The sequence below is a fragment of the Monodelphis domestica genome, chromosome 2, assembly GCF_027887165.1.
Source record: "Monodelphis domestica isolate mMonDom1 chromosome 2, mMonDom1.pri, whole genome shotgun sequence".
Taxonomy (NCBI): Eukaryota; Metazoa; Chordata; class Mammalia; order Didelphimorphia; family Didelphidae; genus Monodelphis; species Monodelphis domestica.
The window spans coordinates 420,561,829-420,589,736 of NC_077228.1; the positions used below are offsets into that span (position 1 = coordinate 420,561,829).

The 27,908-nt window shown below is 34.5% G+C and overlaps 1 protein-coding gene across 1 annotated transcript in view; it reads right to left on the reverse strand.

Moving 5' to 3' along the window:
* The window catches only part of HIVEP2 (HIVEP zinc finger 2), a 305,027-nt gene that overhangs the window by 182,043 nt on the left and 95,076 nt on the right, over positions 1-27,908 (reverse strand). Inside the window, exon 2 of the mRNA XM_056814745.1 lies at positions 19,236-19,348. The gene's annotated coding sequence lies outside the window, so the exon portion shown is untranslated. The remainder of the gene's footprint in view (positions 1-19,235; positions 19,349-27,908) is intronic.

The following is a 27,908-nucleotide window of genomic DNA, read 5'->3' on the forward strand; positions in this document are numbered from 1 at the left end:
TGTATCATTTTCAGGAAGTCAGTTGTTAAACAGAGCCAACTGTTAAACATTTACTAGCATAGCCCTGGGCTGATATAACCCAATGAAACATTTTGCTGTTCTACTTGTTGTTGTCCAGTCACTTCAATTGTGACCTGCTCTTTGTCACTCCATTTGGGGTTTGTTTGTTTTAACTCTTATCTTCTGTCTTAGAATCCATACTAAGTACCAGTTCCAAGGAGGAGGAACAGTAAGGGCTAGGCAAACAGGGTGAAATGATGGGCCCAGGGTTACAGACACTGCTAGGGGCCACATTTGAACTCATGAAGATGAGTCTTCCTAATTTAAGCCCACCACTCTCTCCATTGCACCACCTAGCTGGCCCCATACTATTTTGTGTCTTCATGTTCTCCATCTCCCTCTCTATCTCCTTTTCTCCTCATCCTTCTTCATAAAGCCAATATATAAGCAAGGAAATAAGGTAGAACACATTTTTTTTAAATAACTAAACTATCATCCTGAGCCATCCTAAACTGAATCTGTAGGTGTCCAGGGGTCCTTTTATTGTCATTGTGAAAATGTTGACCCTACCCTTAAGTACTACAGGAAACATGACACAGGTTCCTATGTCTATGTGATACTAGACAACCAAACTGGGACTTCAAAGGACTCAACTTATTATTTGAATTCCTCTGTGTTACTTACAAGTGGTATCAAGACTAAGAAATGTGGAAGAACCAAAATCTGTCTTTTGATAACTTCTGTTCCCTGAATCACACAATCTCACTGTTTGCAGAAGACTTTAGCAACAATTCCAAATATTTAAAAAAAGGCTTCCCTTCTACAATATTCATGACAAGTGGTTACCCAAGCTCATTGAATGGCAACTCTAGGGATGAGAAATTCATTCCAATGCATAGTGGAAAGGAGCAGCACTAGGCTTGGAACAAAGTTATACTGAAGCTAGCTCAAACCAACTCTCAAAAAAAGTTATGTCAGCTTTCAATGTGAGCATTTCTACCTTACTAGGGCTTGATTGTCTAGTCCCTATGAAATGATGGAGAAAATAATAATAATGCAAATTAAATTTAAGTGGGTCCTATGAACACACCTACCCACCCCCTTCCATAAATTAATAAATATTCACCATCACAAGTCAGGCTTGGAGTCACTTACCTTTCAAAAGTATATCCAAAAATACATCCAATAGTTGCAATACTCTAGGAAAATCCCAATCTTAGTCCATCTATCACTCAAATGGGATAGATACCTTACCAAAATATAGTGACTGAAGTTCTTTGTAAACTTGAGAGTGTTGTGTAAATGAAGGCTACCTTCTAAGTTCTTTCTTTGTATAGGACCAAAATCCTTTTATTTTCCATTTCTTTTAGATGTTCCTGGTTTTATTTTTCATACAATCACCATTCACATATTTAAAGATCAGAAATTCTAATATCCTTTCAAACTTTAAATTTTGTGATTTAGTGCATTCTCATACCCATTACACTGACAAAATGACAAAAGAGGAAAATTACACATGTTGGAGGAGCTATGGGGAAATGGGCATACTTGTGCGTGGTTGGTGGAGTTGTGAATTGACTCACCTAGTCTGGATAGCAACTTGTAACTTCTCTCCCCAAATTACTCAACTATACATACATACATATACTTTGACACAACTATACCATTGTTAGACCTATTCTTCAAAAAAGATCAAAGACAGAAAAGTAATCTTACATGTAATATATATTTAAAGCAGCAATTTTTGCCCTAGGTGAAAACTAAGGTTAAACAAATTGTAATATAAATCTAATGGCATTTTATTGTGCCACAGGAAATAGCAAAGTTTTAGAGGAAATTGGGAAGAGCTCCATGAACTAATACAGAATGAAGAGAGGAAAAACTAGAAAAATAATTTATATAAAGACAATATGGTAAAAAAACTTTGAAAAACTTTAGAATTTTGATTAAATGACAAATGAGTCCATTGCACTAAAGATTTAATTATGTCACTTCCAGTGTGGAGGTTATGGTCTTAAAATCTAAGTTGAGAAATACATTTTTTGGACACAGCTAATGTGAAAATGTTTTCCTGCATTACATATGTTTGATATAAGGGTTTTTTTTTTCTTTCAAAAAAGTTCATCTCTTGTAAGCTAATTTTCTGGTGATGTTTCTGTCAAACTGATAAGGTAGGCAGAGACTTGGACAACAGATGCTGTCAAAGCCTTTAGAGCTTGATAAAATCCACCAGAAATTACATTACACTATTATAGAATTCAAGAATATAGAATCAACCATGGTCTTTGAAATTTTGAAAAAGGATTTTCCTTAGATACTTCCTCTGGAAGAAATAGTTCTGTGCACTGTTTATGTTGTCTTTTCAAGTCTGGGTCAATAATGTCATCACTATAGGAAACTTCTTATAGTTAAACTCCTTCTACCAATGCAAATAAGCAACTCTTCTTCTAAACCTTAACAATCCTAGAGAGTTGTCTGTGGCACTGAGAAGTTAAGTAACTTGTCCATTATCCCATAGCTAACATGTCAGAGGCAGAGCTGATGAACATAAATCTTCCTCATTCCATGAGTATCCATGCTTCCCATACTAACTCCAAAGACAATGATACTAACCAGGAATACAAAATAAGTTTTAAGAGATAGAAGTTATCAAAGAGATAGTTTAATCTGACTCCCTAATAATGAGGAAACTGAGATAAATTGATTTGTTTAACATCACAACAGTTATATAACTACTGATTAGGGTTGGGAGGGGAAGATTATAACATGATAGAGGAAAAAGCAGAATTAGAGGAAGATTTTTGAACTGAAAAAGGACAGGAGAAAAATGGCTAATTCAAAATTGAGACCCAAGAAAAGAGAATACTTAATTTTTCTTGATGAATTTTAGACAATTAGGCCCAATTGAACTATGTCCTGGGAATGGTAGGTAGGAGACAGAAGATTTAATACCTAAGCTGTTATTCCTGCTTTTTGCTAACTGAAAGATTATATAGAATAGGGCAATTGCCACAGGACTATAAAAGAACAAATGTCTTTGTTTCAAAAATGAGGCAAAGAATAGCTTGCAAGTCAAAGGCCAATGAATTTGATTTCCATTACAGACAAAACTCAAGATACATTTTTAAAATTATGATAAATAAACATCTAGCTATGATCACAAAGAATTACTATGACTTTACCAAGATAAGATCATAGAAACTAACCTCAGTGCCTTTTTTTTTGACAGTTACTAAACTGATAGAATAGTTCAAATGGTAGGTATACAGTTTAAAAATGACTTTAGCAAACCACTTGATAAATTATCTCATATTCTTATGAACATGATGGAAATAAGACGTCTAGGCAACAGTATAGTTGCTGGAAGTAAGAATAGACTAAGTGGTCCCAAAGAGTAGTCATTGATTGTTTGTCATCAACTTGATATATTTTTCTCATTTTTTAATTACTTTTAAAAAAACAACCTTTCTTAAGTGTCCACTATCTGTCAGGCACTGAGACTCTAAGAAATATCTGGACAAACTATAAACAAGATAAATTAGAGATAATCAATAGAAGGCACTAATATTAAGAAGGGTCTAGAAATTTTTGCTATAGAAAGTTGGATTTTAGCTCAAACTCAAAGGACGTCAAGGAGGAAGAAATAAAGAGAGAGAATTTCAGGCTTTTAAAGTCTTTGAATGCGAAAGAATTTTATATTTGATCTTGGAGGTGAGAGGGAGCCAATGGAGTTTACTGAGGGGCTGGGGTGGACATAGTTCAGACCTGTACATTAGGAAGATCAGGTGAATGGAGGATGGTCTAGTGGAAAGAAACTTGAATCAGGGAGCTCAACAGGTAAGCTACTACAGTAGTAATGTGAGGTGATGAAGGCATTCACCAGGGTGGGTTCTGCCTTTGAACCTGAACTATTTAATATGTTTGTCATTGATTTGATAGCAAACCTGTAGATGATACAAAGTTCTGAGCATTAGTTAACATATTGAATGACAATCAGGATCCAAAAATATTTCAACCAACTAGAATACTAGGCTGAAACAAATACAATGACATTTAATAAGGATAAGTTTAAATTATTAATTTTGTCTTGAGTCAAAAAATCAACTCCATTACATATTGGGGAGAATGTGACTAGACATCAATTCATCTGAACAAGTCTGAGCTGTAGTGGACTGCTAATTGTGTATGAGTCAATAATGTGATGCTATACTGCAAAAACAGGGATATAGTGGGACTAGGGTAGTTGATGGTCCATTATGCTCTGTGCTGGTTCTATCACAACTGGAATGTTGTGTTAAATTCTACATGCCACATTTTAGGAAAGATCCAGCAAAAGGCAATCAACCTGGAATTTAATGTACCTCTAGACTACACTATATCAGGATCAGATGAAGGTATGGAGAATGTTTATTTAGCAGGGGAAAGAGAAGATTTAGGGGTAGCAAGATAATTGAAGAGAATATAGACTTATCTGACTTGCTCTAAGCAAACAACAGGTCTAAATTCAAGAGGCAGATTTAGATTGAATGTGACAAAAAACTACTTAACAATTAGACCTTTCCCAAAGTGAAATGGGAGGTTTCTGAAAGTAGCAGGTTCCTCTTCAGTAATTTATAACAAAGAATGTTTGAGTGGTTATATTGTAGCATAGACCTTGTAGAAGCACAGGAAGCATTAGATTATTTCTAGGGTCTTTTCTAATTTTGAGTCTCTGTGATCCTGGGAAAAGACTTAGGTTTTCTTTCTCCCAAGCCATTCCTTTACTATATACAACATTGTGGTATGGCAAAAGTTTGGTACTTTCTTTGACTGCCCCACTCCCAGACATGTTAGTTTTGTGATTAATGCACTTTAACACATATTCATGTTATCAAAGCACTGTGATTCAGTGTTTCAACCCCCTATTAATCCCCTGTAAATTCTTTGAGTCCCATGTTTAATCTAAACTTTGTCATTTCCCAGTGTTACCTAAATGCAGTGCTCTGATATTAGGAGCTTATTTTATTGAACTATAGTGTACTGATTCTAGTAACATTTCGTTGTACTTTTGATAGTGTTAGAAACACAGCTTAAATAATTATGGGGCTTTGACAATGAAATATAGCATGGAAGAGTCAAAAGAATAGTGGAATTATAGTCAGAAGAGCTGGTCCCCTACAGCTAACCTAAGCAAATTTGGACAAATCATTGTTGTTGTTCAGTCATGTTACATTAGATTCTCTTGGCAAAAATACTGGAGTGTTTTACCATTTTCTTTCTCCAGCTCATTTTATAAATGAGGAAAATGAGGCAAACAGAGTTTGCCTGGAGTCACACAGCTACTAAGTGTCTGAGGTCAAATTTGAATTCAGGTCTTCTTGCTTCCAAGTCCAGCTTTCTATCCATTGCACCACTCAGCTGCCCATTGGTCAGATTACTGTTTTTCCCCTTTCTGGGATATGGTTTTCTAATCTAAAAGCTAGTGAGATTTTTTGAATTAAACAATTCCTGAGAACCTTTCCTAGCTCTAAATCCATTGGCTCATCATTCTTTGTAAATATCACTGGAAATCTGAAATTGTTTGGCACAAATTACTAAGACAATGAACTTTAAAAGTAAAGAAGCTTTGGCTTAGCAGTTTTACAAACTGTACCCAACACGTTTTCTAAACTTAATCCTATAAAGCATTGAATACGTCTGTTAGCATTATGAGCAAAAAGATTTTTTTTAAAAAATTGTTCAGGAAATGGTAATTAACAGATTCTGCCTTGAACAGTAATTTACAATACTTACCATAAAATAGATTTAATTTATTTTTATTTAATCTATTTGTTAGATTTTCAAATGTGCTCAACATAGAAAAACCTTAGGGTAAATGTAGGATATAACTTATTAATAAATGGTAATAATAACAATTAAAATAGTCCTGAAACACCTTCAATTCAAAGACTTCATGATTCCTATCTTGTAAATCACTCCAATTACCTAAGTAAAATCCTGCCTGAACAAACAGTACCTAGAAACCAACCAAGCCCCATTCAAAGAAGTACACAGGGTCTCTCTTCAAAGAGCTTCTTTCAACATTCTTTAGTAAAATTTTCTACTTAACAAGTATTAGCTTTTGAGATAAAGCATGTCTTATTATCCCATTGTTAGCTTACAGAAAAAGCATATAATTATATCTTATATAATTTTTAAATGTATGCATTTTCATGGTCATATGATAACTGAATGCCTTTTCATCTGTAGGAGTTAAGTTGCAGATAATTAAACAGGAAATATCAAGATCTTTCCCAGTAGCTATCTGTTATGTAAAATATTTTAATCTTATGCATGTTTAAATGTATTTTGAAGAACCCCTATGTTGATGAGATCTCTTTGAACATTGAATTTAGGAATAAATTAATTATTTGCTCAATTTGGCACCAGAGACACAAAGAAGAATCGTATAGTCCCTGCCCTCAAGGAGCTCATGTTCCACTACACAGAAACAATCTGTACCCAGAGAAATAAATTTAAAATATAATATAAATTATTTTCATGTAGTCTTTGTTTTAGAAATAAAACCACTGACTTAAAATATTGCTAGAATTTTATTTTTTTGTGGATTAAAAAACAAGAACAATGTGTATCCAAATAAAGAACAAAAGCAAGAACCTTAAGTTTATCTACAACATATTTTTGGCTCACAAAGGAATCATTTTAAAAAATATTTTATTTTTCTTATTCTTATTTTTTATTTTAGCTTATAAAAAGAATTCCAATTCTACATATATTGTGAGTTCCAATTTCTCTCCTTTATTCTGATCCTACTGCTTTTCTTCATTCCCTGCTCCCTGAGACAGCAAGCAATCTGAAATAGATTTTACATGTATAATCATATAGAATATTATTCTATATTGGGCATTTTGTGGAAATCTCAAATTAAAATCTCAAATAAAGAAGATGAAATTTAGTATATTTCAGTCTGCATTCAGACTCTACCAGTTTTTGTTCTTTTTCTCAGAAGGAAGATGACATTTTTCATAAGTCACTGTGATTGTGTTAGATCACAGCAGAGTTGAGAATAACTAAAGTCATTCACAGTTGTTCATAAAGAACTACTGCTGTTACAGTGTGTAGTATTCTTCTAGTTCTGTTCACTTCACTTTGCATTAGTTCATGTAAGTCTTTCCAGATTTTTCTGAAGTCATCCTGCTCATCATTTCTTATAGCACTATAGGATTAAATAATTATCATATACTACAACTTGTTCAACCATTCCTCAATTGGTGGAAAACCCCTCAACTTCCACTTCTTTACTAATTCAAAAAGTCACAATATGTCTTTTTTAACAATCTCTCCACAAAGGAATCAGATAAGATATTAACCAATATCTCTCTACTATGATCAAAATACACATTGATCTATAGACAGGATTACAATAATATAAAATATGAACATTTCACATGAATATATATGTGTCTCACAGATATTTTAGGTTAGTTCACATGTAAAAAATAAAGTATTATATATAAAATGTGGCATGTTACATATATGTGTGTATATACATACCATTTTTAATGTTTGTAAACTAAGTGGGTTTGTTTGATATATGTGCTACTTATTAAAATATCTGCAAGATATATATGTGTGTAGATATATAATTTGTATGTACATGCATGTGTAAACACACAATTGTACCTAATTGCTCATGGTTGTTACCAGTTGGCAACTATAGTACTAAACTAAGGGTTTTTTACATACAATCCACAAAAACTCACCTTCCCAAGATTTTAGGAAATTTATGAACTTGCAAGGGGGGGGGGGGGAATGATCTTTATCATCACTAACTGCTAATTAAAATTTATAATTTCCTTAAATTATTTAAAAACATTATTTTGAGAAGAGGTCCAGAGGCTTTACCTTCTACCAAAAAAGGCTATGACATGAAAAAAAGGTTAAGAACTTCTACAATATACCCATGTCTATTTTGACCATAATAGAAAGATGTCAATGGAAATCTTATATGATTTATAATATAATTTATATAGTATAAATTCATAGATAAACATGAAGCTCTGATTTTGTTCTTTAGTTGGATATATATGTATGGATGTATTTATATATATATATTTTTAAATATATGTAGATATATACATTTTAAAAGTCTACACAAGATTATATAATTTGCAATTTAGAAAATAACACTAAACATTTTTTTTTCTAAAGTTCAGAGAGATGACTTAGGGAAAATGAGATGGGACACAATAACCAATCCAGTATCATATAATTTTTCATTTCATTCCACTAAGTATCTTAACAATTTCTAATTCTTAGCCTTACTAGCCTTGTATTTTGCACATTCTCCAAATATTTCTAAGTTTCACACTATGTACTCATTTGAATTTCTGTTGAGTACTTATATTCATATAGGTCTTCATCAGGGAAGAACACTATTTAATCTAAAAGTATATCACACATAGCACCTAGCATATAGTTAGCAATTAATAAATGTTCAAGGAATTTAAATGGATTAAAACAATTTAATGGCAGATTTTTAAGTACTATCATTTTGTTAATTTCTGCAGTACTTTATATCATTATGTTTGACACCCCCAACATACTCTTTAACATTTTTAATCATGAAAATATCAGTTATTTTTTTACATACTATAAAGTCAGCTCTAATTTGTTTAAAAAATAGATGTCATTCTCAACTGCTTTCCATGATAAAACTTTCATTAAGTTAAGTTGAGAAATTGAATTGCTATATTAATAGTCTAAACAGTGAACATGAAGGAAAATTATTCCAAACTCAAATAATTACAAACATATAATTTATGGCAAAGAACTATTAGGGAAAACATAAATGGATTTTAAAAAATACAATTAAGAATAAGCAATAGGAAAATTGTCAAAAGGTATGATATTCTTGCAAATGAAAAAAATAGGGAAAACAAAATGGTGATAAAGAAGGGAAAGAACAGAAACAAAGAAGGAAAGATAAAGGAGAGATTATTTTTTTGGCACAAGAAGCACTTTTACACTAATAAATTCACTGTGGGCTTGCAACAACTGTTTGATAATTGTTTCCATAGTCCTCTTATTACAATTTATGGGATTAAGTAAACTCCTGTTCTTGTCTTCTATTCCTTTATTGTTACCTTTTGTTGTCAATTAGTTAACACGATCATACAAGATAGCCTAAAAGGATCTAAAATATCACTTTACAACATGAAATGTTTGTGGAACTCTTTTCTCTGTTATCAACTTTCTAAGATAAAAGAATCATGGAAATTGCTACCTACTTCTAGAAAAAGTGATGGAATACAGTGCAGATTAGAGTATCTTTTCTTTCTTTTCTCTTTTCCTTTCATATTTTGGTCATAGCTAATATTTGTTTTGCTATTTATAATGGGTTTTGCTTTTCTTGCTTTATATCAAGGGGTAGGATTTGGGGTGGAGGAGGAAGAGAATTCAGAACTGAAAATAAAATTGAATTTTAAAAAATTCTAGGATCCAGGAAAACTGAGCTGATTTTGTTACAAAAATTGCTATTTTCCTCTCTACGGATAGGTTTATATCTATGATAAATTTTGCTTCATTGCATTTCAATAGTGGTATCATCTTAGTAATGACACCTAGACTGGTATCCAAAGGCTTGTCTTCACATTTCAGCTCAGCACCTTACAGTGTAACTGTAGCACCTTACACCTGTAAGAAAGCAATTTAGCCTCCTTGAGACTCAGTTTCCTCATCCATAAAATAAGGATCATAAGATTTAGACCTGGAAAGGATCTTAAAGATAATGTAATTTTACTCCTACTCCCTCATTCTATTGATTCTATTGATGAGAAAACTGAGACTAGACTAGGAAAAGTTAAATGATCTGCCCAAGGCCACAGTTAGGAAATAATTAGGCTGAGAATCAAATTCAGTTCTTCTGAATCCAAATTTAATATTCTTTCCATTTCCCCATGTTGCTTCTCATACTTGTTCAATCTACCTCACCTTGTTGACATTAAGATTGAATTCTGTGTGCTTAAAATTATTTGTTTACTTGAATATAAACTATTATTAATAAACATTTATATCTAAAGGAGAAGAGATGAAGGAGAGAATCTAGAATTAGAAAAAATTTTAAATCACAAATATTACAGTTATTTTCAGATGGAATTGGGGAAAAAATAAAATATTACTTTAAATTTTTTAAAATAATTATTTCAAAGCATTAATATTTTTAATGTCGTCCCAAAGAAATTCTGGTAAGTTAATGTATCCAGTCACTGTGATTTCTTTGTGGATATGAGTATGAATGTTATTAAAGTTGTAATTTAGCATAATTATATCCTTATCTATATGTTGGCATATCTATAATATTATCCTTTACTGGAAGAAAGGAACAACTACAGTGTGAATGTGTGTGTGTGTGTGTGTGTGTGTGTGTGTGTGTGTTTGCATTTCCTTGGATTGTTCTAGTTGGAAACCTCCCCTCTAAATGGGAAATTGGCCAAGGAGAGCCCCAGGACTTCCCTGACCCTGAGCCAAGGGTGTGGTAGGTGTGGTCTCCATTCTAGAATAAGGGCCTGGGTGGGGTGAAGCAAAAGGAAGATGATATAGACCTTTCAAATATATAAAGGAATCTACATATGCTTAAAGGAGATCATCCTAAAATACTTCCTATAAGCTCAGCCAAAGAACAAAATGCTGGCCAATGGAGGCTTTTAGGAACTTGAGCCTACCTAATTTGGCCCACCCAATAAGAATCACTTTGGCATATCTTACCATGGCTTAATCATATTTTCAAGATTCATAGAAGAAACCATAGAGACTTTCTAGTCCAACTCCTTCATTTTATCAATGAGGGCACTAAAGCCTAGAGAAGTTAATGACTACAAGCTGGAAGATGAACCCAGGTCCTCTGACTCCAAATGCAATGCTCCTTTCACATTGTACAGCGCTACCTTTAAGAAATCATTTTATTTCTGAAGATTTAATTTTTAATCAAAATCTAATAGCAAAGAAACTCAAAATTCTACATGAAAGTAAGGGACAAACTCGAGTGATTCTGTAGACTTGGTTTCATAGTTGTTGCTATTCTCCAGACTTCCACTTAGGTCTGAAGACAAAATCTGGCTCTGGAATAGCCAATGAATAATTTAATCATATACAAAGACATTCTTGTTAATGGAAATTTTTTTTATGGCTTAGAATTTAAAGTATATTTACCACTCCACAATTATTAAATGTTTGCTTTAATCATTAGCACACAAGGTAAAGACAAATGATAATTACAGTATCATTAACATAGTCTTAAACTAGTTTAATCAAGATCATCTATTTTGAAATTCAAAAAGTCTCCAGTGTAAGGGGAAGGGGTGAGGTAGGGGGAGTAGAATAGGCTTTATCCAGCCAACTCACTGCTCTCATCAGCTCTCAGAACATATGGACCCTGCAGCTAGAAAGGCCCCAAATGAAAGAATAACCATAAGTTCACATGGGCTAATTAAAGTTTTCAGATTTTAAGTATTCATTTAAAAATGCCACCACTTCCCTCAACCAGACTGCCTCTCAAATGCACTAGAGAAAGGGAAAAGCGTATGTGTACATGCATTCCCTAGATATTCCATTCTGCCAAATAATGTTCCTTTTTTTGTGCTATTTCAGTGAGTCGTGAGATGGCAAAGATCATACTCCTCAAAGGAAAAGAAGTTGTTCCCCTCTACCCCCAACCCACCCCATGTTTTTATTTTAAGAAGCTGAGAGGCACACTCCTGGCTGCTGAGCATCCTCTGACAAGTACACATGTTCCTAAGGAGTTAGGGATCTGAACAAGGGCAGAGTTGTCAAAGCTCAATCTCCAGGGTACAGCAAAATGAGACTGGGGGTGGGGGGTGGGGGGGTCTTCTCAAAAACTTTCAATTAATTCCTGCTTCTAATGGGAGGGGGAAGAAAAGTGATTTTTCTTCACCTGAATCTTCACATGCCTATTTTGAGCACTTAGGAAAAGAATCCGCCTATATGTCCTGACATTTTTGTATAAGGTAAACACATAGCAGTTTTTTAAGAGATAGTGAAAGTGACCAGGTCAATAACTTTTTTAAAACTTTAAAGAATTGAGATTTTAATAAGATGTGAGACTATATTTGCATTATTCAAATTAAGCTATAAATTCATTAGATTGTTGCCCCATGTGAAGGCTAAAGAATGTATTTCCCCTAGTTATTACACACACACATACACACACACACACACACACACACACACACACACACACACACACACACACTTATTTCTATTATTCCTTAGACCTCTATCTACCCCACATACCTACTGGTTTCTCTTATTTATTTGTGTTACCCTTGGTTGCTAGGTTTCTGTTTGTTTCAAATCTTATCAGTTTCTCCTGATCAGATCTTCTAAAAGAAAGCAATAGAACAAAAGGAATTGGAAGAAACTAAAAAGAAAGATGAGTATGGTATCATGAATGGACTTAGATACAGCATGCAGATCTATCAAGATTCATTCAGCACTTCAACAGCCTTATGTTATATACACAAATTCCCTGTCCCCAACTCCTTAAATGAGAAAGAGCCTTTCCTTCATGTTCTCAGAATCTTTTTCTTTCTAACTTGCTATTCATCTCCTAGTTGCCTCTAAGTGTTCCCTAGCTCTCACAACCACCCTCCTTTCTCTTTACCCCTTTTCTCTGCTCTAATTGTTATACATAAAGCATATTCCCTATTTAGCCTGGAATAACTGGCTCTATCCCTTTATAAGCAGTTTTCCTCTCCTCAAAATTGACATCTAGGTTCTTTATGGAGGACCACAAAGTCAGTTATTGCTGTTGTTTAACCATTTATCAGTCATGTCTAACTCTTTGTAACTCTATTTGGGGTTTTCCTGGCAAAAATACTGGAGAGGTTTGCTATTTCCTTTCTCCAGCTCATTTTATAGATAAGAAAACTAAGGCAAACAAGGTAAAGTGATTTGTCCAAGATCACATGGTAAATGTCTGAAACTGAATTTGAATTCAGGTTTTTCTGGCTACAGACCTGGTATCCTATCCATTGTGCTATCTAGCAGCCCTGACCACATGGCTATACTGCTGTAATTTCTTCCTCTGCTCATGATTCTCTCAAGCTGCTCCCACTACAAGGTTTCTTCCCAGACTGACTTAGGTGTTGTGATCTGGCCACCACCAATGAGCTTCAATTAGCTCTCAGCTCATTGGTGACATTCAGATAACAGACTCACCCTAGAGTCCTTGAACATCTGGCTCCAACCACTTCTGCTTCTCACATGGCTGAATCATGCTTTATGACCCCTACCCTGCATGGAAATGACTCAATAAAATCAAGATTCACCCTTACAAAAACAACAACTTAAAATTGAATATATAACGGAGCCTTCTCCTCTCTCAAAATCCCTAAAAAGATAGGGTGTATCGCAAATAGGCAGTCACAGAATATGATGTGAATGAATTGGCATCAAGCAATAAAGTCATGGTCTTCCAAGTCAAATGGTCCCTTTTGTACAGTCTGCCCTTTAGCCAATTCCTCATATATATGTGATCTTTCCTTATAAGAATGTGAGCTTCTTAAGGGTAGGAGCTACCTATATTTTTATTCTTTTCTTTAGTGCTCAGCAAAGTGCTTTGCACATAGTAAGCACATGATAAATGCTTTTGCATTCATTCATTCATTAGTGGTAAAAGACCTGACCCTGTCTCAAATATCCTACTTTCAGAGGTGTTTCCTGTCAGGGCCCCTTGGGAGTCACATTTAATATATGTGTAACAAGAAGTAATAGGGTGACTATTAACAACAATGAGAACCTAGAACACAGTAGACTCAAAAAGAAGTGATATCCTCTATAACTCAGTTCTACTGGGAAAGATACATAACAAACTTCAATGAAAAGGCTTGAGAGACAGGAGAAACACATTTGGAAGATAGGTCCAGATCTTCGATCACTGGTATTAATCCACATAGGTCTAGAACAATGAGAAAAACAAACCATTGGAGTAAAAGCAGTATAAGTATAAACCATAGGACTTAGCAGTAGGAAAAGCATAGTGGCTGGGCAACATTGTTTAGCACAATTAGGAATGAGAAAGATTTTAGGCTCATGATGCTATGCTGCCCATGAAGAGCCATTAGTGGGCTGCAAAAGGGGATAGGTTATGCTAGTAGTACAGTAGTTGCAAACCAAAAGGTCATCTTCAGAAGTGCAATACCAATCTCGTTACACTCATATATAATGACATCAGTAGCTCCGACTACAAAAGACAAAACACTTAGCTGGAGCACTGTAAAGTTACCCAATTTAAGGGACAAAGAAATACTTCTAAGAGTTGATTCTGCCAACCCTCAATTTCCATGGTAGCAAGGAAAATAAAGTTAAAATATAATGCAAAAAAATGCATTTGTGGTATTGGTGCCAAACTTTTCTACTAGGCAAGCCCAAATTATAATTAGAAAGAATAGTTTTAGATGCTTCATCTTCTTTGCTGTAGAAAACCCTGGGGGAGGTACTAAAAAGTAAACTGTCTGCCTCAAGAAAAAGAAGAGGCTTGAAAGTGCAAAAACTTTATCAATTCCTTGGTAAAATAAGTTGATGATGTATACTCTTGAGCACTCAGGTTTCCTCATTGAGAAGGAAGTACCAGAGAAATTTCAGTAACACTGATGAAGATTATTCTTAAATCTGTGTATTTGTTGTCATAGGGAATTATACATTTTTAAATTGTCATTCTTACACTGGAAATGTTACATTGGAAAAAATATTATTAGTTTTAGATTAACAGTATCACCTTGCAATTTTGCCTAGCAAAGCAAAAAAAGTGGGAGAAACAGAAATCTCACTAAGAAAAGTTTTCATAATAAATAAAAGTTCAAGCATCCCTTTACTTACTAATATGAGACTTTAAAACAGCCTGTATAAAATGAAAACAGTCAGTGCTGTCCCACTTTCTACAACTAGAACCTTTCCCCTGTGATGCTATAGGCTTCTCAGATGCCAAAGCTCTTCCCAGGGCCCTCTCCCTCCAGAAATGCTAGCACTGAAGCTACCCCATCTCTTTATCCTAATACTCCCATTTCTCTCCAGTGGAGGAATTCTTACAATCTACTCCTAGCACACCCCAACACCACTAGATAGATAATTTGATTACCAGAGTATCCATTCCATTTCTCTCTCCAACTCCCTCTCCATCATCATCCACTTAGCATCCTACGATCCTTCTACCATGTGATCCAGAGTTCAGAGAGAACTTCAGTGTCAAGATCTCCATTGCTTGAATCCTTTGCCTTATCTCTCTGTTCAGCTGTTTAGTCATGTCAGTTTGTTAATCCAACAACTAGATAGTTGATGAGGTTTTCTTGGCAAAGATACTGGAGAGGGTTGCCATTTCCTTTTCTAGTAGATTGAGGCAAACAGAGATTAAGTGACTTGCTCAGGGTCATATAACTAGTATGTGCCTAGGCTAGACTTGAATTCAGGTCTTCCTGGTTCCAGACTCAGTTTTCTATCCATTGAACCTAGCTCCCTCTGGCATTATGAAGAAAAACCTATCTCTGATAACTCGTGCCAGATTTTCTCTTATATTCTGTTCCTGAGGGAAATAAGTCCAGAACAGAATCCCAAATCTTCCTAGGTGATTTGGTGGGGTTTTTTTCCCTCTGGAAGAAATACACACACACATACACAAACACACACACACACATATAAAGCACTTGTTGCACTAAGGTAGGCACTGGAAAAGATACAAAGTTTTAAGAAGACATGACTGTGGATTCAGCTACGGATTTGTCCTATTACCCTGGCCCATGCTAAGGTGCCAAGTTCTATTTGAGTCCCTGTGATACAATGTCAATCTTTCCAAATCCTTTAAGAAACTGCTACCTGACTGAGATGAAAAATTCAGAACTTGGAAATATGGGTTCAAAAAAGAGCTTAGCAGAATTTTTAAAGGATATTCGACGTATAAAGAAATTAAATTACAGTAAAAGTTTGGGTTGCCTGGAAACCTAACCATTATGCATAAGAGTATTTCATGAGCAAACATACTTTAAATCCCTAACAACTGGTTTACAAAATAAATAAATTCTCTAAATTGCAGCCAGTTACCTGTCACATAGTAAATGCTTTATAAAAGATTGTTGATTGATTGATTAAGAAGGGGCCAGCCTACATACATATACCAAAAATACTAGGTTCTAAAAGCATGCATATTTGTGGCATTTTACTTCTTGGTCTAGCTTCATTTTTTGTTTTTGTTTTTGGAGGGAAGAGAGGAAGAGAGTGAGAATTCAGTGATGTATGATTAAAAGTCTAAAGCTTGGCTATAATAGCAGCTCCCATTTATATCACACTTTAAGGTTTGCAAAGCATTACATACATGTGTGTGTTATTTTATTTGACCCTCAAAATACCATGTGTGGTAAGTACCATAATTATCCTCATTTTATAGATGAGAAAACCCAGGCATGAAAAGATTAAGTGATTTGCCAGTCACACAGCTTGTAAGTAAAGCAGGATTTGAACTCAAGATGTCCTGTATTCCACTGAACTATGTAAATAATGTCAAGAACAGCAAATGTATTTGCTTTATCCCCTTATCCAAAATCTTTTGAAGAAAATAGGAAAGAAAGAAAAGATCTCTTTTCAAACCAATGAAGAAACTTTTTCAACTTTTATGAAAAGCAGGATTTGAAGCTCACATCTCAAAATATAAACAGTTATCACTTTAAGGAGATGTGTATATATATAGAAAGAGAGATTAGATACATACATACATATATATATATATATATTATATAAGATTTGTTTTTTCTTTCTTGTCCCATAAACTGCCATCTGCTGGCACCTAACCAAACAACACAGGAACACTTCCCATTTGCTAGGGAAGTCTATTCTAACTAATGAGTATAACCAGAATCCCTGTTAAAGCCATCTACAAGTGATGGCAGACTGTATTTACAAAGTTATTCATTCAATAAGCATTTATTAGGTACTTCCTGTGTGCCAGGCACTGTGCTAAGATCTAAGAATACTGAAAACAAAAAAAAAAAAAAAGAGCACTATTTCCTGCCCTCAGGAAGCTTACAATTTAATGAAGGAGAAAATATGCAAAGAAATATATAAAGCAAACTATATACAGGATAAGTAGAAAATCATTAAGAGAGGAAAGGTACTGGAATTAAAAGGGGTTAGAAAAGGTGTCCTATAGAAGTGAGATTTTAATTGGAACTTCAAGGAAGCCATAAAAGCCTGTAAACAGAGAAGAGGAAGACAAGCATTCCAAGAATGAGGAACAGCCAGAGAAAATGCCCAGAGCCAAGAAGTGGAGTGACTTGTTTGTGGAACAGCTAGGAGGTCAGTGTCACTGGATCTAAGAGTCCATGGCAGGGAAACAAGGTGTTAGAAGTTGATTGGGAAGGTAGGAGAGGGCTAGATTAGCAGGATTTGAATGGCAAATGATTGAAAAGAAGAAGTGACATCCATGCAAATAATTGGGTACAGATAGTTAACAAAATTCCTATTTTAAAGGATTTCATGAACCCTTTGGAGCCAAGTTTCACGTATAAAATGTTTATTTCTAAAATTATTCATTTGGATGGGTCAAAGAGCTAGTCCATCATTTTCCTACTAAATATTATATATTGTGAATTTGTTTTATTTTTATTTTTGAGTTAGACATTTGAATTCACTGACATTGTATGAATACTTCTACCAGTACAGGTCAGCACCTTCTCTGAAACTTAGATTCTTAGAGAGTTGCCTGAGTACTGAAGGTTGCTGTGACTTTCCCAGAGTCATACAACCAACATCAGGGCTTCCTAAATGAGGGGAGTTCTCTATCTACTATGTAATGATGCCTCTTAAAACTTGGTTTTAACCTTAAAATGAACCTTATTTGGGAAAAGTTTAAGTGATTTGGTTTGGAAAGCGTTTTCAAAAGGGCCTCAATTTGAAAGAACTGAAAACATTTAGAGAGATGAAGAGGAAACATATTTGCATTACTGATAAATCAAATTATTTTTCATCTGCTAACACCTGCAGTATCTCTTAAAAACGAATGTGCTACATCTTTAAACCTTTTAAGTTTGAGAAGCTTTTCACTTAACTGAATTATTTCCTTACATGCCAGGGATCATTCTAAAAAATCTTTCCAAATGGCATCACACACCCACAAAAATGAAAATTACCTGTCACAAATAAATGGTTGACTATGTCCCCAAATAGGAAGAATTAAAGGTTTCCCATAATTTCAATTCCTGACTTCTCTAAACTCACAGAATGCTCATAGTGATTTTTATCACACTAACTCAATCAAGTCTCAGGGTAACATACAGTTGTCACAGAAATAAAAGATTGTTAGACAAAGCAGGGGTCAAGTCTGAGTATTGTGTAAGTTATATTAGTAATGACACTTAAAGGAATAATACAACCATCCTTTTGGTTTCATTTTTTCTTGTTTAAGATGCTTATACTTTAGACAGCTGATACAACTTAGGGGCAAGCAAACTATCCCTCCCAGAAAGTGTCCACGTTCCTGACTTATAGAGCTATCTGAAATGTTCAACATTAAAATTCATCACTAAAATACAGTACATTTCACAATAACTCCATTTTACATGCAAGTAAGCCAAGATATGGGAAATTCAGTGATAGAACCAAGAACAAATAAGAATTTTCTTGTACACAAATCCAATGCCATGGACAACAGATGGCCAAATCTTACAAGATGACTGTCACTGTGAGAAAGTAAGCCAGAGAATCACTTTGCTTGGATCCAAGGAAAAGCTAACTTGCCCCTTAAGCCAGTATAATTTATTTTCTTGTTCCCATAACCTACAGTATTAACACTCTAACAGATGCCTGAGTAGAGTCTCTCATCATCACTAAATCTTTTGTCTTGGCAGGCAATAATAAAGTGCTCAAAAACAGTGCCATCTTTTCCCTCTTGTTCATCTAACCTGACTAAAAGAAGTACCAAACTTTTCTTAGTTAAGTGACCTGAGACTCATAAGCCATCTGTAAGAAAACAATTCTGAAAAGAAAGAGCAATTAGGGTAGAAAGAGATCACAATGCTGAGCACTGTGATTAGTTCTGATGAAGATAAATACCTTCTTTTTCAATAATGTCATGCAGGCTCATCCACAACCAGTAGGGAAGCCAAAAAATTAGTTTTGGAGCTCCATGTAAACTTAAAAGTGTATTTTAAATAAGTCTTAATACTGTATGGAAGTCATTTAATTGATCTTACCTGGTTGCTAATACTAAAGATTTAGCAATCATTGGTTCCAACCATGGCAATTTGTTTCAACATTCAGATTGTCCGATTATTGACTTTCTTCTTTAAAAATCCAAAGTCTCCGCCTAATCAGAAAAATAAACCAAAGAAAAGCATTTTAACTGGTGCAGTAAGTTCTATAGCAACTGCAAATAAAGCAAAAGCATTATTATGCCTCCACAGTCTATAAGTAGAAAGTACAATGAACTTAGAATATAGTTCCTTGGGTTGTAATTCCAGTTTATTAGCTAAGTGACTTCAAGCAAGTCATTTTACCACTCAGAATATTAGTTTCCTCTTCTGTGAGATCAAGGCAATGATATCTGCCCTACCTACTTCACTAGGTTGCTCTATGGATCAAATAAGGTGATGCCTATAAAATTAATGCTATAGATCTGGGTTTTTCTTTATCAATGAAAATCACTACCCCTGCATGCATTACATATGGTCTTTGAGAATTTTCTGATAAGCCAGGCTGGTTTTCAGATAACATACACAGAATCCATCAGGATCTTTTCCAGTTTGGCCTGACAGCCTTAGAGTACACAGAGTCATTTCTCGGCTACCATGAAGTCTTAAAATAAAACTTCATTGCAATCATGGGCAAATAACTTTAAACTTCATGCTAATATTGATTCTAGTTAACTGCATACTTTGTTATAAGCACTTTACATCTATTATCTCATTTAAACTCACAACAACCCTCTGAGGTAAGCATTATAAGTCTCATAATCTGTATTTCACAAAGGAGCAAACAAATTTAGAGAAGTTAAATGATTTGTTCAGGGTCACATAACTAGAAAGCATTTGGGGCAGAATTTTGAACTCAGGTCTTCCCAACTCCAAGTCCAGCATTCTATTCACTATACTAATGAAGGTTTTCTCATTCAAAGTCCAGTGCCTTCTGCCTAGAGTATATTCACAAAATAAAAATAAATAAAATACCTTTCATTTGAGTAGTTATAAAAGGATCATATATGCCGATATAACATATGATATATCATACCTAGATGAGTCTAGCTATATCAGTTGATATAGGGCAACTGTTTTTTTTATCCATAAAGGAAAAAAAAGGATGAAAAAAAGTTTTTCAAAGTAAAATTCCAATGAATTTTTGTGTCAATTGACATATCTTGTCTTTCTAGTCTCACAACTTCATTGTTTACAAAGAATTTTCATTTATGCTATGACATTTGTTATAGACATACACACAAACATACACACACATCTGAGCCAAGCAAGTCCAAACTTATTGCCCTCCATTTTACAAATGAAGAAACTGAGGCTCAGAGAGTTTAAACAATGGGACAGTATTACATTGCTGAGAATATTTTGGGACTAACTAGACTAACTATAAGAAGATGACACAAAGATGGAATTACTTCACCTATGAGTTTATAAGACCAACAAAAATCATAAGTCCAGTCTTTATCTCTATGTATATATGTTTGTGAATGACATCCAAAAGAATATAAATTTCTTGAGTGCAGGGATTACTTCTCTTTTATTTTGGTCTTTGTATTACCAATATATAGAAAAATTCATGGAATATTAGGGTAATTAATAAAAGCTTATCAATTTAAAAATTTTGGAGAGTTCAAATCTTCTGATTTCAAATCCATTTCATTCTCTTGTTAAGCAACTGTTCCTCTCTATTGCATGAAAGTAAACTTAAGACTCTATTGAAATAAGCTTCCTAATTAGACTAACTATATTACACCTTGACTCTTACTGTAAGTACTAAGTCAACTTAGAAACTTACTATTCAACAGTACTTAAGCTGTTCAGTTATACTTTTGTTGACATTATCACTTTATTTACTTTGTCTGCAAATAAGTCCTTTGAAAACCAAACATTTAACTATCTCTAAAGCTCAGGGGTATGTTTGAAAGAGGATAGGCCTTATATGAACCTAAGAGAAATAATTTCTAGAATAAAGTTAAATGTAGGAAAGTTTAACAAAGGAGCATGATTGGAGAACTGGGCAGCCTCTACCACCTTAGCATATGAAATCATTATATCATTCATTCTAATGTCCCTGTCCTTCAAGCATATTTACATCCAAATTAACATACAGAATTGCATTTAAAAACAAAATAGACATTTTTTGCTCTATTAATGTTTTAGATTAACTATACATATTATATTACTCCTTTGAGGATAACTGAAAGTTAACTGAATTGTCAAAATTTGAAGGTCAAAATCAACTGATAAGATTTTTTAATGTTCAGTATTATCACCAAAAGAAACAAACGATGATATTTTACTAAGCAGAAATGTCAGTAGGGGTCTAATAGGTCCCCTTGCTTCAAGTTTCTCAACATTTCAATCTTTTCTATATACAATACTGCCAAAGTAATTTTTCCTTTAGCTTAGATCTTACCACATGACTCCTATAACTCAGTCAACTTCAGTGACTTCCTAATGCCTCCCGATAAAAATCTTCTGATTTAGCTTTTAAAACCCCAGCACAACCTGGCCTCAACCTATTTTTCCTGTCTCACTAAACATTACTTTTCATTCAGATCCAAAGAAAATCTGTGAGATCTCTCTCTCTCTCTCTCTCTCTCTCTCTCTCTCTCTCTCTCTCTCTCTCTCTCTCTCTCTCTCTCTCTCTCTCTGTCTGTCTCTCTCCTCTATATCCACACCCCCAAAACTGGATCTAGAGTAGGGAAGACAGATCTCCCTGAATTCAAATGTGGCCTCAGACACTTATTTATTAGCTGTGTGACACTGGGCAAGTCATTCAACCTTATTTGCCTCACCTCTTCATTTATAAAATGAGCTGGAAAAGAAAATAGCATAAAAACTCCAGTATCTTTATCAAGAAAACCTAAATGGGGTAAAGAAGAGTCAGACATAATTGAAAAGTGACTGAATGCCAAAAGATCTTACATGTAGCTATTTTGAATATGTTTACATTTATTCACTTTAGTCTTTTGCTATATATTTTAATATGCATGTGCTATCCTCGTCATTAGAATATAGGAAAGGGAAGAAGACATGAACAAGGATTTATTAAGCACTTACTTTGTGCCAAGTGAAATAGTTCAGTGGATAGAGCACTAGGTTGAAAGTCAGGAACACCAGAATTCAAATATAACCACAGATACTTACTATTTGGGTGATTCTGGCCAGTTACTTAACCACAGCCTTAGAGATGGCTAGGTGGCTCAATGGATAGTGTTTACCTAGCAGTCAAGAAGGTCTGAGTTCAAATTCAGCCTCAGACAATTTGGCCTTTGTTTTCCTTGATCCAATGGTAAAAATTATAGCCAACCACACCAATATCTTTGCCAAGAAAATCCCAAGGATAGGACTAATGTGTTATAGTCAACCATCAGACATGACTCGATGATTGACACAACAACAACATGTGACATACTGTGATAAATGATTTAGAAATAATATTTTATTTCATCCTTACCATAACCCTAGAAGGTAGGTGATAATATTTTACAGATAAGGAAACTAAGGCAGACAAAAGTTATTTGACCAGGGTTACACAACCAGGGTATGAGGCTAGATTTTTGTTAAGGTCTTCCAGAATCCAGACTGTGTACTCTTTCCAATGTACCATCTAGCTATTAACTTCAAGCTTCTTGCAAATCTGAGAGTTCTATATAAATATCAATTATTATCATTGTGTTGCTGTTGTATTGACTGAGGATTGATTAGTCTCAGGTGTCTTGGATTCTACTTCCTCATTCTAACTACATTTCCTCATAGTGTCTTCTTTGAAATATACTAACAATGAAATAATTATTTTCTCCACTTTCAAGGCTAAAGCATGAAAGGATTAGACTCTAGTTATGATAGTCTATGACTCTTAAAAAGTCTTTCATTGTATTTTATTAAAAGATATATACATACATGGATGGTTGATAGATGATATACATACATTCAACATTAATCCTATCTTTGTTGCATGTGTATGATAATGCTTTATTAAATTATAGTACCCCACCTAGTCTCTCTCATTAAAATGTACTTCCTTAAAGTGACTCCCTACAAATATCTCGTGCCTAGGTGGCATGAATATTTTCTTCAAGAACAAAAAGGAAAGTTGGTGGACATGGACAGCAACAAATAACATCACAAAAATAAAACTGATTATCTTGACATGCTACAATCAATGTGGGAGTAATTTCCAAGTAACTGGTAGTATTTAGACAAATCATCAACTGAAGCAAGAATCAAAACCAAGATGAATTTAGAAGAATAAAAAGAAGATACGGCTTATAATCAAAACCACCCCAACAGAGCTATTGAAACAAGATAACGATGCTGAAAATTTTGAAATGAAATATATATTTAGTACTGATGTTTCCTACAAAAAATTAATCCACTTAAAGAAATAACTTACAATTATATGGCTAGGCCATAAAAAGCTAACGAACCTTAGCCAGCAAACATTTAATTTCCCTGCCAATCGAAGAGATATGGTACCCTAAGCTAAGCCTAAAAAATCTTAGAATGTAAATTTATTTGCAAATATCACTGAGAAGGATAGTGAAAAGTTATGAGTAGTATTGCCTTTTACAATATTTAGAAGCAATGCAATTTGCTGAAAACTTGGCATGAAACCCAATTAAACAAATCCCTCCCAAGAACATTTAAATAGAAAATTGGTTACAGCATAAAAAACATAAAAATGGAAAAAAATCTTTCAGAAATACTATAATAAATTATCATTTTCCACTTATGACAGTAGAATCACAACATTTAAACACAAATATCACAGGATATACAATTAACTAGACAGTCTATAATATCATTCAATAGGTATATATGTGTCTTAGAAAGACACAATCAATGGTCAGTAAGCTGGGTCCAGAATTAGAGAGAAAGACTTAAGTTGAGTAGATTGTATTTGGGGAATTTCAGCACTTTCAATGGTTCCAAGCTTCTCCCCCATACAATAATCCCACTTTTTTAACACCATTGATCAAATGAGATAAAACTTCCAAAGTACTTAACACAGTGCCTAGAATACAGTTAGTGCCTAATAAACACATTTCTTCCTTCATTTTTTTTCTGCTCTATTCCTTCTATTATTATTATTCTGCTAAAATTATCACAAACTACATCTTTAAATATTCATGCAAAGGATAATGGAAAAGAAAATGATCTATGTCTTTAACGAATAATGCTTGGAAATGATCAAATAAAATATATTAATTAAAAAAAGAAAAAAAAGGATAATGGAGAGATGTATAGAAGAGATAAATAGGCTACATATAGCACATTATCAACAATGAACTGAGGACAAGAGAGAAATAAAAGCTATCAAAGAGATGTCAAAGAAATGAGGCTTCAAAAAAAGGTAGACAAGGCATGCAGAGAGACCAGTGTTATATTGGGTCCCACAATCTGTACCACTGGGTATCTTCATTGATGAAAATGGACTCATTCTTGTATCTGAGTCTACCTGATACTACAAAATTGCTTCTCTGAACATTCTACGGCTTAACCTTTTTTTTTCCTTCTTTTTAGGTAGTTATATTGAGTTCATCACAAGAGACTGTTATAGGTATAACGAAGATAGAATTATCTCCTTTGTTATTTCTAATGTAATCAATTGGCAACCTTTAATTTAATCAATCAAAAACTTAAACACCCTTACTTAACACTTGACCAGTCATTAGGTGGAAGAGTTCACAAGTCAAAAACTCTCACCTCAGAAGGGGACTGCTCAGCCCTGGGTAGGGTTAAGCAGTTGGGAAGCTGTGAATGGTTCTTGTGAAGAGGGGAAGAGACAGGAAGTAACATGGAAAAAGGACTACAAAAAGTCCATGGTTTCCTGTATTCAGGGCTTCTTCTCTCTTCAAATCTTCTGGCTTGGAGTTATTCCTGCCTTGGTGCTTGAAGACATGCTTCCCTTAGATCCTGCAGTGGTAAGTGGAGTGATTCCTTCCTTGGTTCTTCGGTGAGGAGACCCTCTCTGCTCATTCGTGCTTTGGTGAGGCACTGCCTTCAGCATGAGTTCTGGTGAGATTCTTGGCAGTCAGCCTCTTATGCACTGAACATTCTTAGTGAATTCTTCAGCTTCTCCTGGTTCTTTGGATTTTGGCTTCCTCATTAGGACTCTGGATTCTGGTGAGATTGGTTTTTGGATTCACATGTGCAGTCTTGAGATATTAAAATTAAACTTAGGGTATTTGTAGCTAGGCAGTACTTTCTGTCTCTTTTCTACTTTTACTCTTTCCACCTCTTTGTAAAGAAAGCTGCTAAAAGTCATTTTGACTTAAGCTATAATATTTTTAAATTTGCAACCACAATATTACTTTATAATTCTCATATTTAACATAAAATCAAAATTTAAATTCTTACATTAATTGGCGACCCACAAAAGTTTGATGAGCACCCTCAAATTTCCTTCACTTTCCACTATCTCTAAAGCATTCATCAGTCAGTTTTTAGTTGCTATAACCTACACTATTGGTCTGTTTGCTGGTGCAAGGGTAAGTCTTAAATATTTTTTTCTTTCCCCCTTAAACTGAAAACAGCTGAATTACTGGATGCAGTCCTGTAAGCTGGCTGTTTTTTCTTACAACACAATTACCATGCCCTCAGGGCTCTACCTGGGGTGATGCTTCCAAACCCCCCTAATCCTCCCATCCCTGGCTCCTTGTCTCAGGGGGGGAAGCAACCCTGCCCCCACAAGCTTCCATCTTATAGCCCAGAATTCTTTAAGGTCTTTTCCAAACCCCAAGTGTCTCTACCAAGCAGAGCAGTTAGTGGAAACAGGAGTAACTAGAAGTGTTCCTTTATTACTGAAAAGCTTTCAAATCCATTAAAAATAAAATAATAGCATGTGGTAAAAGCATGTGGTAAAAGCATGGGGTCCTGGTGTTTTTATCACTACAGGGGCAAGAGAAAGTAGAAATCTCTCCCAAACCTCTTAGCTAAAATTCAGGCTGTTTTACCTATAAGAAAGTGTGTTTTATTTTGCCTAAAATAGAAAGCATTTGCTTTCCTCTGTTTTCACTCCTAAATTTTGTCACTGGCTCAGGCTTTTCACCTGCCCTCCACTCAAAGGCTAATTGATTAGGATATGCCTGTACTTACAACAATTTTTTTTAAACCCTTACCTTCCATCTTGGAGTCAATACTGTGTATTGGCTCCAAGGCAGAAGAGTGGTAAAGGCTAGGCAATGGGGGTCAAGTGACTTGCCCAGGGTCACACAGCTGGGAAGTGTCTGAGGTCACATTTGAACCCAGGACCTCCCGTCTCTAGGCCTGGCTCTCAATCCACTGAGCTACCTAGCTGCCCCCTAACAATTTTCTTATCTGAAGTCTCCAGAAGAACCCACCTACTAGCTTTGTGAAACCCTAATCTCTAGTCAGTAGCGCCACCAATGACAAAAAGAATTGCAAGCAATTTTAATAATTAGATTGAAAAATACTATATAGGCAACTAATTATGATTTTTTAACAGCATAACCCAAATTGGGGAAATGCTGTTTCTTATCTATCTAAAATGGTTAATCCCAGTGAACATTTCACAATGGCTTTATTTAGCACTGTTCTTGAGTATACTTATAATAACTGGATACATTGCAGTTTATCCCTCTTTAAGAAAAAAAAACTGGTAAATAACCTGAGTAACCTCTAAATCCAGATGAGAGATTCATCTTAGTCTTGGTCTATCCAATGTATTTCCCAAAAACTGCAACTGGTCCCTCCTACTACTCAACCAATCCTTGACCTCAAAGCTTAACTAAAAGTTCACCTTAAAAGACAACTAGAAAATACTTCAAGTGACCTTGAGAAAAAACTGGAGGATAATTTGGGCAGTCTCAAGACTTATATAAAAAACCTTGAGAAAATCTTGAGAAATCCCCAAATTATCTCTCCATGTTCCTCGTCCTGTTCTAACTACCTCTATATCTATTCAGACTCCTCTTACCTCAACTATTTCCCCTCTTGCACCCATTACCCACTCTATGACAACCCAAACATCAAGTCAGGTAACAGAAACAGAAAATAATTCAGCTTAAAGTTTATTCCCTTAAAGGAAGTACCCACCTTCAATAAAACTGGAGATGTGGTATCCTTAAGACATCCTACACCCTTCACCCCCTGAAATATATTGAGAGATTCAAGCAAAATGCCCCTTCCATCAAAGATGAGCCTATTTTAGTTATTAAAAACCTTGAAAGCATTTATCAGACATGTAATCCTTCATGAATATAGAAAATTTGCTCTAAGTTTTTTTGACAGAGAGAAAAAAAATCATCTCTTGTTACAACAAAAGAAATAAGTACAGAAACAATAAGTAATACACATGGATGACTCAGTCAAGTCCCTCCTAGCACAATAGATCTAAAGGTAATATTTGAAAAGCATTTTTGTAAACTTTAAATCACTATGTAAATGCAAGCTATTATTTATTATTATTAAAATTAAAGAATTATATAAATGTAAGTTATGGGCAGTTAAATGGTACGGTGGATAGATAACTGGGCCTGAGCTCATAGCCAGATATAGACATTTATTATCTGTGTGACCATGGGCAAGTCATTTGGTCCTGTTTGCCTCAGTTTCCTCATCTCTAAATGAGCTGGAGGAAGAAATGGCAAACTACTGCAGTAACATTACCAAGAAAATTTTAAAAAATTATAAAGAATCAGACACAATTGA